Here is a 12350-nt window from a genome sequence, read left to right as displayed (position 1 = left end):
AACTAACTGGGTTTCTTTTATCACATAAATCAATAGCATTGTTGAACTTTTCTATTACCAAACTCATACTTGAATTATAAACTGATTCAGTTATGTTATCTTCGAGTTCTAAATTCAGACAATGATTTAGGTAATTTGGATGAACGAGAATAAAAAGTGAAGAGATTCTATATTTGCAGTTTGTGTGGTTTGTGCCTTTTTCTTCATTTTATACATAATATGGAGCAAATAACATGCAAAAGATTCATTTTGTAAATTGGGATTTTGGATGACGAATGGATAAGAATATTAATATACTAGTGACAACAATTTATATATCTGATATCGCGTTTAATTCATGTTTGCTAACTAATATGTTTGCTCGATTTAATTCATATTTAATTAGACTATTCTTTTTACCTGATAATTAATTATTTTGTCTTGCTTTAAAATAAAAAATAAATAAATTGGTTAAAATTTAAGTTATATTAACAAATTAATTATAATTTTAAATATAACATTTTAACATATAAATAATAATATGTTAATAAAATAATTTATTTTTTAATAATTATAACTCTAATATAATATTTTATAACATAAATTTTATAATTATTTAATTGGAGTTCATTTATGTAATTAATTCAACAGGTTCAAAATTATCCAATTCAATTTAGATTACAAATTTTTAGTTTAATCTAACTTTTTATTTTGTTTTAGGTTTTTCAAATTAATTCATGGGAATCATTGAGAAGGCAAACATTTCTCAAAATCATGAACAGTTCAAGGCCAAGTCTAGAGATTCATGCAAGGGGCCTCTTCCTGCACCCTCAAATTTGTTCATATCCATAAATCATCCTAACTGTTTTTAGGTTCTGATTGTGATTAGGGTTTAAAATCCTATTTGAAACTCTTCAGCATGCCATAACACCTCATTGCCTCTTGTCCCTTCACTTTAAAATCCTTTTGCACTCATAAAAATTAGATTTCGAAATTTGGTAAATAAAAAAACTCTAAAATTTAAGAAGATTTTGAAATGTATTAACAAAAACAATTCAAATGTATTTGAATTTTAAAATCGGATGGAAAAAAAATCAGAATCAGATTTCAAAATTTAGTTTCTCAACCAAATTTTGAAATCTGGTTTCTAAAAATTCAAAGAATATTTTAAAGTCTAGGAAAATACATAAAGAATTTCAAAATCTTGGAAATTCAAATTATATTTTAAAATATAATTTCTGAAAATCAACAAACAAATGTCAAAATACAAAAAAAAATCATATCTAAATTTTGAAATAAAAAAATCCAATAATAATCAGAACAGGATTCCAAAATCTAGAAAAATCAAAAAATGAATATAGAAATTTCAAAACTAAGTTTTAAAATCTGGAAAAATCTATAACAAGATTTCAAATTATGAGACTAGAACCTGATTTTAAAATCAGAAAATTCAGAACCAAATTTGGAAATATAAAAAAATCCATAACTAGATTTCAAAATTTGAGAAATCTAAAACCGGAATACAAAATTTGGTCTCTAAAAATCCAGAACTAGATCTTCCTCAAGAAAATTCAGAATTTGTTTTCAAAATCGAGAAAATCCGTAAATAAATATAGAAATTTAAGAATCCATAACGGGATTTCAAATGGAAAAATTTAAAATTGAATTTCATAATTAGATTTTGAAATCCAATTTTTTGAAAATGCAGAATCAAATTTTGAAATTTTGAAAAATCTAAAACTAAATTTTGAAATTCGAAAAAATTCATAACCAAATTTTGAATACGAAAAATTTATAATTGGATTTCAAAATTCAAAAAATTTCAAATCCGTGAAATATATATATATATATATATATATATATATATATATATATATATATATATATATATATATATATATATATATATATATATATATATATATATAATGTGTAGGGTTATAATGAGCATCAGTGAGATTTGGCACTGTAAAAGAAAACCTGGAATGCAAGAAGAAACTCCAGGATTCAATTATATGATGGCCCAACGGGTAAACGATCACACTGGAAGGCGGTGATCATAGACAACCTGTTTCTTTTTTTTTTTACCTATCTTTTGTCTTCCTACACCCTATTAACTTGATAAAATTACACTTTTACCCTCCTTTTCTCCATCATCTCCATCTTCACCACTCTCCTGATACTCCACCTTAATCTCCATTTATTTTATATCTTTATTTTATTTTTCATTTCCACACACGACCTTTCTATCTTCACTTTACATTATCTCCGTCTTCTTCCTTCTTCAATCTTCTCATCATCATTTTTTTTAACACGTCCTTTACCACCCACAAATACTATCATGTTTTTCATTTCCATTCTTTGTAACAAATAGTGTCGGAGAATAAAATTATCAGAGCATTCGAGAACAAGATAGAGAAAAATAAGATTCTTCCAACACCTTTTTTTCTTAATATATTCTATATGGGTGATTTGGAAGGTATTTCCAACTTTCAGAAGATATTTTCAGATTTCGAAATGTGTGTGCAGAAGATATTTTAGGATTCAAAAGTACTTTCCAAATCACTCATTTATAAAAATAAAAATTTTATAAAAAGAGAGTATTATGAAGATATTTTCGAATTTAAGAAGATATATTTGAATTTGGAATGGATATTTTAGAAGATATTTCATAATTTAGAGAAACATTTTGGAACATCAATTTTGAAATATATTTGTAATTTTCAAAATGAGTATTCTGGAAAGATAATTTTAGATCCACAAGTATTTTCTTAAATATTTATTCTAGAATTCGGAAATACGGTTCGAAACATCAATTTCATAATAGATTTTTTATTTTCTGGGATGAGTGTTTCGAAAAGTATTTTTAGATTTAGAAATATCTTAAAGAAAAACTCATCAATCCAAAAATATTTTCGAAAATATGAAAATGCTTTTGAAACACCTATACCGAAAATATGTTTGAAATATGCAAATATATTCTAAAACACAATATCAAATATGAAATTACCTTTTGAAAATTATGAAATTACCTTTTGAAAAATATGAAATACAGATTTCGAAATATGAAATACATATAATCCATAAATTCAATAGTATTTTGATTCCAAGTTTATACATTATTAGAAATGTTTTATTGTCTCTAATACACGATTTATAGGATCGAATGTTCTATTATCAGTTCTAAAAATTGAATGTTGTCTTATCGATTCATGGTGAGTGTTACTGTTTCAATTTCAAGTTCACCAAATAATATCATTAGGATCAATCACCACACATATGAAAGTATTGTTCACTTTAGAGTTTTGTTAGTCACAGTTTTGTCCTTCAAAGGCATTACTATTTTGATCTTAAGTTCGTTGAGTGATACTGTGATATGATCATAGATGAAGAAAAAAAATGAAGAGTTTTTAGAATGGCAATAAGCATAAAAAGAAGGAAGAATAAACAAGTCTATTCTCTTTTTAGTTGTTTGTATTGCAAGTTAGTTCATGTATAATTTTAGTGTTGGTCTTTAGACTAGTTAGGTCGCTTATATACCTTAAGAAGTTATAGAATTAAGAAAGGTGAAACTTAAAACAACTTTAAGAGTGGCAGTCCAGACTTGAAGGCATCCAGTCCCACATCCTTTAGTTTTCGCCATCTACTTCATCTCTTAGTACTATATAAGCAATCTAAGGTCTCCTTTATACATACACAATTTGAACACCTTCAAATTTGAATACAAAGAGTGTTTTGCATTCAATTGCATTGCTTCTTTGAGATAAGATTTTGTTTCTTAGTCTAATTTTGGGTCTTATATCTTGCGAAAACAAGTGGTGATCCTCTTTATCTGTTTATAAGTATGAAACTCCATCATGATTTTATCCTTAAAAGACCAAAGGATGGAGGAAGAAATAAGTATTTAAATTGCACTTGACCTCAACTTCTAAGCCTTAAGGGATCCAATGTTGCATTATCAGTTCTAGAGACTGTATGTACCTAGTGAACCTTCTTCTTAATAGATCCAACAATGGTATGGTTTGTTTTGGTAACTAGTTCAGAGGAATATAATGGTCTCTACATTAAAAATCGTCTTAACAAAAGATTCCAGATAAGTGTGATCCGTTAAAATGAATAAAAATGTATTTTTCTCGTTCAGAGATATATGGTAGCAAATATTTTTTCAGATTTGATAACACATTTAGGATTTATGGTTTTTGCACCAAAGTAGGCAAATATGCCTTCAATATTACCAAAATGGGCAAATTTTGACCCAAAGTGAAGTCGTGGGGGGCCAAAACGACTTCAAATGAAGAAGTCGTGCCTCCCAGCACGACTTCACACTGTTCATTTGTTCAATGTTGAAGTCGTGCAACCTAAAAACGACTTTAGAACATGGTAATTGTAATCGATTACAAAAGTCATTTTTCATAAAAAATTAAAAAAAAAATTAAAGTTGTGTGGGGTTAACCACTTCTCTTATTGAAGTCGTGCACCCCCTCCCATTCTTACTTTTTATATTTTCTAATTTTTTTATTAATTAAAATCATTTATAATTTGTAAATAATATTTTTAAATGTATTTAATATAATTAAAATTATATCTAATTAATAATTATATTTTTTAATATTATTAAATAAATAAATTTTATAATTTTAATTATTTTTGTAATTAAATTAAATTTTTTATAAAATATTTTAATTAAATAATTTATAACTATAATTATTTTTAAATTTTAATAAAGATAATTATGTAATTAAAATTTAAAAATAATTATATTTTATTATAATTTATTTTTTTGAATTTTTATGATTGTAGAATATCTTTTAACAAATTATAATTAATTAATAATTTTTTTTCACTATAAACTATTTAATTAATAAAAATACTAAATATTAACTATTTAATTAATTAACTATTTTTGTAATTAATTATAATAAAAAATAATTTATGATGAAATATAATAAGTTTAGACATTTTTATTTATGTAGTCACAATAATTATAGTTAGAAATTATTTAATTGAAATATCTTTTATAAAAAATTAATTTAATTACAAAAATAAATAAAACCATAAAATATATTTATTTAATAATATTAAAAAAAACTTTAACTATTGATTATGTATAATTTAAAATATTTTATATACATTTAAGTATATTATATAAAATTTATAATCTTTTTAAATAATAAAAAACTAAAGAAATAAAAGTGTGAAGGGTGCACGACTTTAAGTAAATAAGTCGTGAAACCCCCAACGTTTTCAACTATTAAAATTTTTTATTATTTTAAATAGTTTATAATAAGAAAAATTATTAATTAATTATAATTCAGAAAAAGATATAATATAATAATTAAAATTCATAAAATTAAATTATAATAAAATATAATTTTGAAATATTAATTAGATATAATTTATATTATTTTAAATATATTTAAAAATATTATTTATTAATTATAAATCATTTTAATTAATAAAGAAATTAAAAATTAAAAAAAAGATAAAAGTGTGGGGGGTGCACGACTTCTCATATTAAAGTCGTGACCCCCGGTACAACTTCAATACTTTTATTATTTTTAACGAAAAAAAGACGTAATCGATTACAGTATTTGGTAATCGATTACAGTACCCCGAAGTCGTTTTTGGGTACATGACTTCAACATTAGTCAAATGAACAGTGTGAAGTCGTGTAGGGGAAGCATGACTTCTTCAATTGAAGTTGTTTGGACCCTCCACGACTTTTTCATTTTCGTAATTTCGGTTGAATCTGTCCATTTTGATAATATTAAAGGCAAATATGCCTAATTTGGTGAAAAAACTCAGATTTATTAATATGGAATCTACCGGAAATCCTAACGTACACCTCAACCGAAGACACTACATACAATAAAAAAAAAAGGGTTTTACTCCCTACACCACCCCACTTTACTTCCTGCACCACCACATTTTTTTAAAATGCCAAAATTATCCTTTATATTTTAAAATATCCCACACCCCACCCCTTTTCTTCAACGGATGTCAACATCCGTTGAAGAAAAAATTCTTCCACGGACATGCTACATCCGTTAACGGATCTGGCGACATCCGTTGCCTTTTTTTGTTTTTTAGTTTTTAGTTTTTTTATTTTTTTTGTTTTAAATTAATATATAAATATTATTTAATTATTTTAAGATTATTACTTAATTATTTATAAATTAATTTTATTTTATTTAATAAAATAATAATTATTATTTTAATTTATATATTATTATTTAAATAATAAATTAAAAACTTTTTAAAAATCTATTAAACGGATGTGGCACATCCGTTCCGTTGAAGTTTTTTTCTTTTAAATAAAAGTAATAAACTAAAATATGAAATATGTAAATGGATGTTACGGATGTCAACATCCGTTGAAGGTGAAACGGATGTTGACATTCGTTTTATAGAAGGGCAAATAAGGTATGGGGAGGTGCAGGGAGCGGTTGGTGGTGGTGGAGGGAGCAACTTTAAAAAAAAAACAAAATTCATTCCTGTATCCAATCGGCGAAGCAAGGGAGTGAACGATAACTGTTGGAGATTAACTTTTCCTATTTTATTATAAATTTATAAGGATAAAAGGGACATTTCCTAGTTTAGCAGTGCAAAGAGGATTGCAGAAAGTAGCAACCTTATTTGTATTTTTGTTTTGAATGGGAATAGAAGGCCCAATCATTATATTCTGAATAAAAAATTTATAAAATTAGTTATATTATTTTCTTTTTGTAAAAAGGCATAAATAATTTGCATATGATAGAACGAACGTAATGTTTTAGCTATCATTTGAGACTAAAAAACTAGAGTTATTCTCTGAATCATTTGATCTTATAAAAATTTTCTCAATTCTTATTATGACAATCCATAAGGCTCATATATTATTGTTTGTGACGTTTAGTTTATGTCCTTTTTTTTTGTTTAATTTTAGTTTTACATGTCAGAATTTCTATTTTTCAATTTTACAAATTTTTTAAAGTTTATAACCGATAAAATCACCTTTGAAATTCATATATATCGATATAACTTGATTGGTAACATAGGTTATATCCAACCTTAATCAGATTCGAAAGTTTTCAAATTAAGAATAATCCTCATCAACTATACTAATAATCTTGACTAGTAAAAGATAGATAGTGTGTTGATTAAAATGAAAAAAAAAAAAACTAATAAATTAACAATAGGGTTAAATATGTTTTTATTCCCTAAACTATTGACCGTTTCTGGTTTTCGTCCCTCTTCCAAACTAAGGTACAATTTGGTCCTCAATCTTTAAAAAACGTTCGTTTTAGTCGAAAAAACGAACGTTTTGAGGACTAAAACGAGGACTAAAAACAAAATTTTGAGGACTAAAACGAACGTTTCGAAAAGAATGAGGACCAAATTGTACCTTACTTTGAAAGAGGGACAAAAACCAGAAACGACCAATAGTTTAAGGACTAAAAACATATTTAACCCTTGACAATATGTTGAATGAGGTACTTTTAATGAGACACGTTCTCATAATTCTCATCCAAGTAATCCTAAGGTCTGCACCCTGTATCAGCCGAATGCAGTGGTTGTGCTGTTGGTTTCGGTGATATACGGTCGTTGTTTGAAAATAAATTATACTTTTATGCATATAAATTTTCTATATTCATTTAATATTATATTTTTAAAAATAAAAAAGTATTTTTTTATAATTATTTTATCTCGTGTCATTATCATTATTATTTGTTAAATCTTTCTATTTAAAACCTCCATTTCCTCACCCTTTCTACCCTCAATCTTATCTGCAGCCTTTGTCTTTTCCACACAGATTACAAAAGAATACAAGTTTGACTGAATTTTGAATATTCGTTGAAGAAAATTAGAAAATTGATTGCATCGCATTGCGTATGCTACACCCTCTCAGCATGATGAATTCATTCTTTTGAGCTTTACCTTCCAATTTCTATGCGGAATATCGTTCATTGTGCATTGTACTTTAATGTACCTGTCACTATTGCATTTGTGTGGTCTCATTTCAGACATAATTTATTCCAAACGTGTTGACTACGTGCGTATTCCCTAATCCATTAAGGTAATTCCGGTTGAATATTATATATACACGTCACTTATATATTATTATATATTTTAATTTATTGGTCACGTTGAACTTCTTTACTAAATAAATAAAAAAGTGACATTTAAAAAAAGGAATATCGTTTTAAAATAATAATGTTGATGATTAAAAGTGTATTCAAAATTATAAGAATTAAATAGGGTTTTTGTTAACATTTTTATTTACAATATTTTAGGAGATGAACCCTATGGATGAAAGGAGCGTTGTTCACCAATAAACAACCTACGACTAACTAATCCTTAACGTTACTCAATCCATACCTACAAGAACAATTAGACTAGGACCATATACTTAGTTTAAAATTAACATGCCACCTAAAAAATGTTTTTTTTTTTCAAAAAATCATTTATACTTTCATCTTTTCAAAACTTATTTTTTAAAATAAACAATTTAATTTAAGTTTAATATACTAACAATATATAACTTTATGTTCTTTTATTTAACTTAATTATATATTACTGTTTTGTTTGATGACTTAGAAAAAGATATTTTAGAATTGATAGTGTTTTAAAAATAATGAGATTAAGTTATTTTAATATTAAAAAAATTATATAAATAAGAAATTTTATAAGCGAATTTTATTATTTTAAAATACAAAATTTCTATGGAAATAATTTTTTAGAATTTTCTGATTTTTTTTCTAGAAGTTTTTAACATTTGTTCGTTTCATTGAATATCCGATATCGTAGGAGTGATCTTGCCAACGAGTTCTTCAATTTGGTTCGATAAGTTTTTTCGATCGAGTAAGTCACTATTTTCATCTTGTATGTAGGTTTTTCTTGTTTGCATGTGCTATTCAAATCATTAATATGACTTTCTGCTAGTAAGTGGTTTTTATAGTAGGTCCAATTGATTCTTGAGATGTCTTTATGCATAAATATAGCATCATGTGGAGTAGAAGATGTTTTAGACGGTTAGATCTGTTAAGAGTTGTTTTCATAGCTGAGAGAAACTAATTATAGTTGTCTTAAGTTAAATTATTTGGTTAATTATATTTATTTGTGTTGAACTATGGACTTTGATTTAATCTGTTTTAGGTGTGTGTTTTCATATGTACTATGATATGTTAAAAGCATGAGTTTTATGGTTTGTTTGTGAGTTGTAAAGCTTATGTGTGATTCTTTAATTGAGTAATCTGGCCCAACTCGAGTTAAAAACATGAAGTTGTAAGTGTTTAAAACTTTACTAAGTGGGGATTAATTCAAGATATGGTTGAATACTAACTGCTCCCACAGATCACCACGAGGCTTTCCAGTGTGCTTTGTCCTCACTCGCACACTTTCCGGGTCCTCACTCGCATACTTTCCGGGAAAACTTCCCAGAAGGTCACTCATCCCAGAATTACTCCAGGCTAAACACACTTAACCATGGAGTTCTTATGAGTTAGGCTACCGAAAAGCAAATGCATTTTGGTGATATGAGTAGCCAAATCAATCCTTTTAAGCTATCCTTCAACTGTATAGTCTCTTACCTACACAGTCTCTGGATCCTTCTCATTCCGGTGTATGTTCGATTCGTCCATGTGCCCCTTCCACTAGAAGCCTTGCCAGGAGCCGCTCCTTGTCAGTGTCCCTTGCACCGGCGTCACTCCCCGCCCTCTTGTCAGTGCCCGAGTATCACAAATATGACGATAAATTCTTATAAGATGAATTATATGTTTTATATGTGATATTTTTTTTGTAAATTAGATTACTGTCTTTTGTTTGTTTTTTTACTATGTGTTACGTTCTTATTTATCAATTTATCACCTTATTAGTGTGAGAGATACATGTGATAAAGACATCTCTTGTAGTTCAGGAGTCAACTCTATGGGTGGTTGAACAATATTAGATCATATAATCTTATAATAGAATCACAGTAGCTTGAAAATGTATAGATTTTAATGTAGTCATATATTGTAAGACTTATTAATATATGATATATATCACATTATTTGCATTCTGAATATTCACAATGAAATGTTTTATTTTAGTAGTATTATGTTATTAAAATTGGATGTCATTAATAAATTGATTATTATAATATTATAAAAATATATATATTTATATATATATATATATATAAAAGTGAAGTATAATAAGTGAAAAATTCATATTTATAAAGCATTTTCAGTCATAAAAATCAAATAGCTAAATGATGGATTAAACTTTTTTTTTATCGATTGATTTAGATACTCGATGATATCATAATAATTTTGGATCCCTTAGTTTTTTTTTTTTATTATTTGAGATAATATCAAATTACACGATACCAAATTTTATTTTACTTGTGAAATTAAATAAAAGTTAAAGTTTATCCTTTATATAATATCAGAATCCATTCCAATAACATTTTGTTATTGAGCTTATGTATCATTCATGATCGAACATGCATTAATCTCCCACAAATAAATAATCCTTCATTTATATTGAAAATCTTATATTAATTAAAGGTAAAATTAAATTACAGTATAATAAATTAATTTTATCTTAGACCATGATCAATTAAACTTAGAGTGGACTTTTTAATAGAAACATATTATTCATTTTAATTAGTGAAATTAAACACCTATTTAGCAAATTGATAGTCTTTGATATCAGCCAAAAACATATAAAAATAATTAAATTACAGATAGTGTTGTTAGACTGTGCTTGGTAAAATCTATGATTATATATAATCCAACAAGAAATTGAAAACTTCCACGTCTTCACAAATTCATTTGATGAAGCAAGCCAAATTTAAATCCATTTTATTCAATTAGTCTTTGGATAAAACGTTGTTTTATTTTTATTATTCTTTGTTTACTCTTTCTTAGTTTGAACTACGCGTAGAGCACAATTGTTTGCTATTATTTACATAAAAAAGAAATTGCAGTGTAAATATGAACGGATACCACCGTGTTATTTGTTTGTACTTTTTAGTTTCTACTTCATTTTCCTATGTTATAGTATATAATAGGTTTAAATATGTTTTTAGTCCCTAAATTATTGGCTGTTTCTGGTTTTCGTCCCTCTTTCAAAATAAGGTAAATTTGGTCCTCATTCTTTTCGAAACGATCATTTTAGTCTTCGAAACTTTGATTTTATAAATGAGGACCAAATTTTTAACGGTGTTAGTTTTCGAGGACTAAAACGAACGTGTTGTACCTTATTTTGAAATAGGGACAAAAACCAGAAACGGCCAATAGTTTAGGGACTAAAAATATATTTAACCCTATATAATATAATACGACTTTAATATTTAATTGATGAGATTTTTATATAATCAATTATTATTTTTATTTATGCACTGTTTTGTTGTATTTTTTATACTGTAATTGTTTTGTCATATATTTTATTACAATTTTAAGAATATTTGTCGTCTTTGAGTTTAGTAATCATGGTATTGTCATAAAAAAATCATTTTAAAATATGAGTGTTTATAAATTAGTTACGTGATATTTTTAAATTCTTTATTAAGGGAAATTTAATCTATTGAATTAATTAAAATATATATATCATGTTTGGTAGTTGAAAAAATAAGCGCATATACATGTATTCCTGGTTTAGGCCCGTTATAAAATTAAGGATTTTGTTAAAACATGTAAGCAAGTTTTTTTACAAATCAATTGTAATAATTATTTATATGTTAGTCGTAATATATTAAATTAATTAGAAAATATGTATCTGAGTTGTTATTTATAATGATTTATTAATATAATTAACAAGACCATTAACTAATTATAATTGATAATAGTATACGTGATTATTCTTGAAACTATCGGGATATGAGAGAATATATTGATTTTAAAGACGGAAAATGGATTGAAATGTAATTATAATTAAATATTTTCACAAAGAAAAAAAAATCCAATTTCTAAAAAATAAAATTTAAATCATCAATAATTATAATTAAATATTTTCACAAGTCAATTATGTTTCTGACATGCCCGTTGGAAGGGTTGTAAAGTATAGTGATGTTTTAATTTCATGATTCAACTACCATTTTTCATTTCTTTCTTTTACAGTCAGCACATGTGAAGTAGACTCTAAGTCTGTCTAAAATAAGATATTAAAAAACGTATTATCAAAATTTTAAATTATACAATTTTAATATTTAAAAAATATTTGATTTTAATATATTGTCAGTAAAAATTATAAATGTTAAGCTCTAATTGCCATATAAACTCACTCTATTCACGGTAGATTTAAGTTTAATTGGATTAATTTTTTAATGTGAGTCAAATTAAATTCAATTTACTTAATAAATTTGAAATTGAGTTGAAAGTGAACAACACTTTATTACTTTTTTTTAT

Source organism: Vigna umbellata, chromosome 5 (assembly GCF_029865625.1).
Source record: "Vigna umbellata cultivar VRB3 chromosome 5, Vumbellata_1.0, whole genome shotgun sequence".
Taxonomy (NCBI): Eukaryota; Viridiplantae; Streptophyta; class Magnoliopsida; order Fabales; family Fabaceae; genus Vigna; species Vigna umbellata.
The sequence above is the reverse complement of the archived record's forward strand: the minus strand, read 5'-3'. Positions refer to the sequence as shown.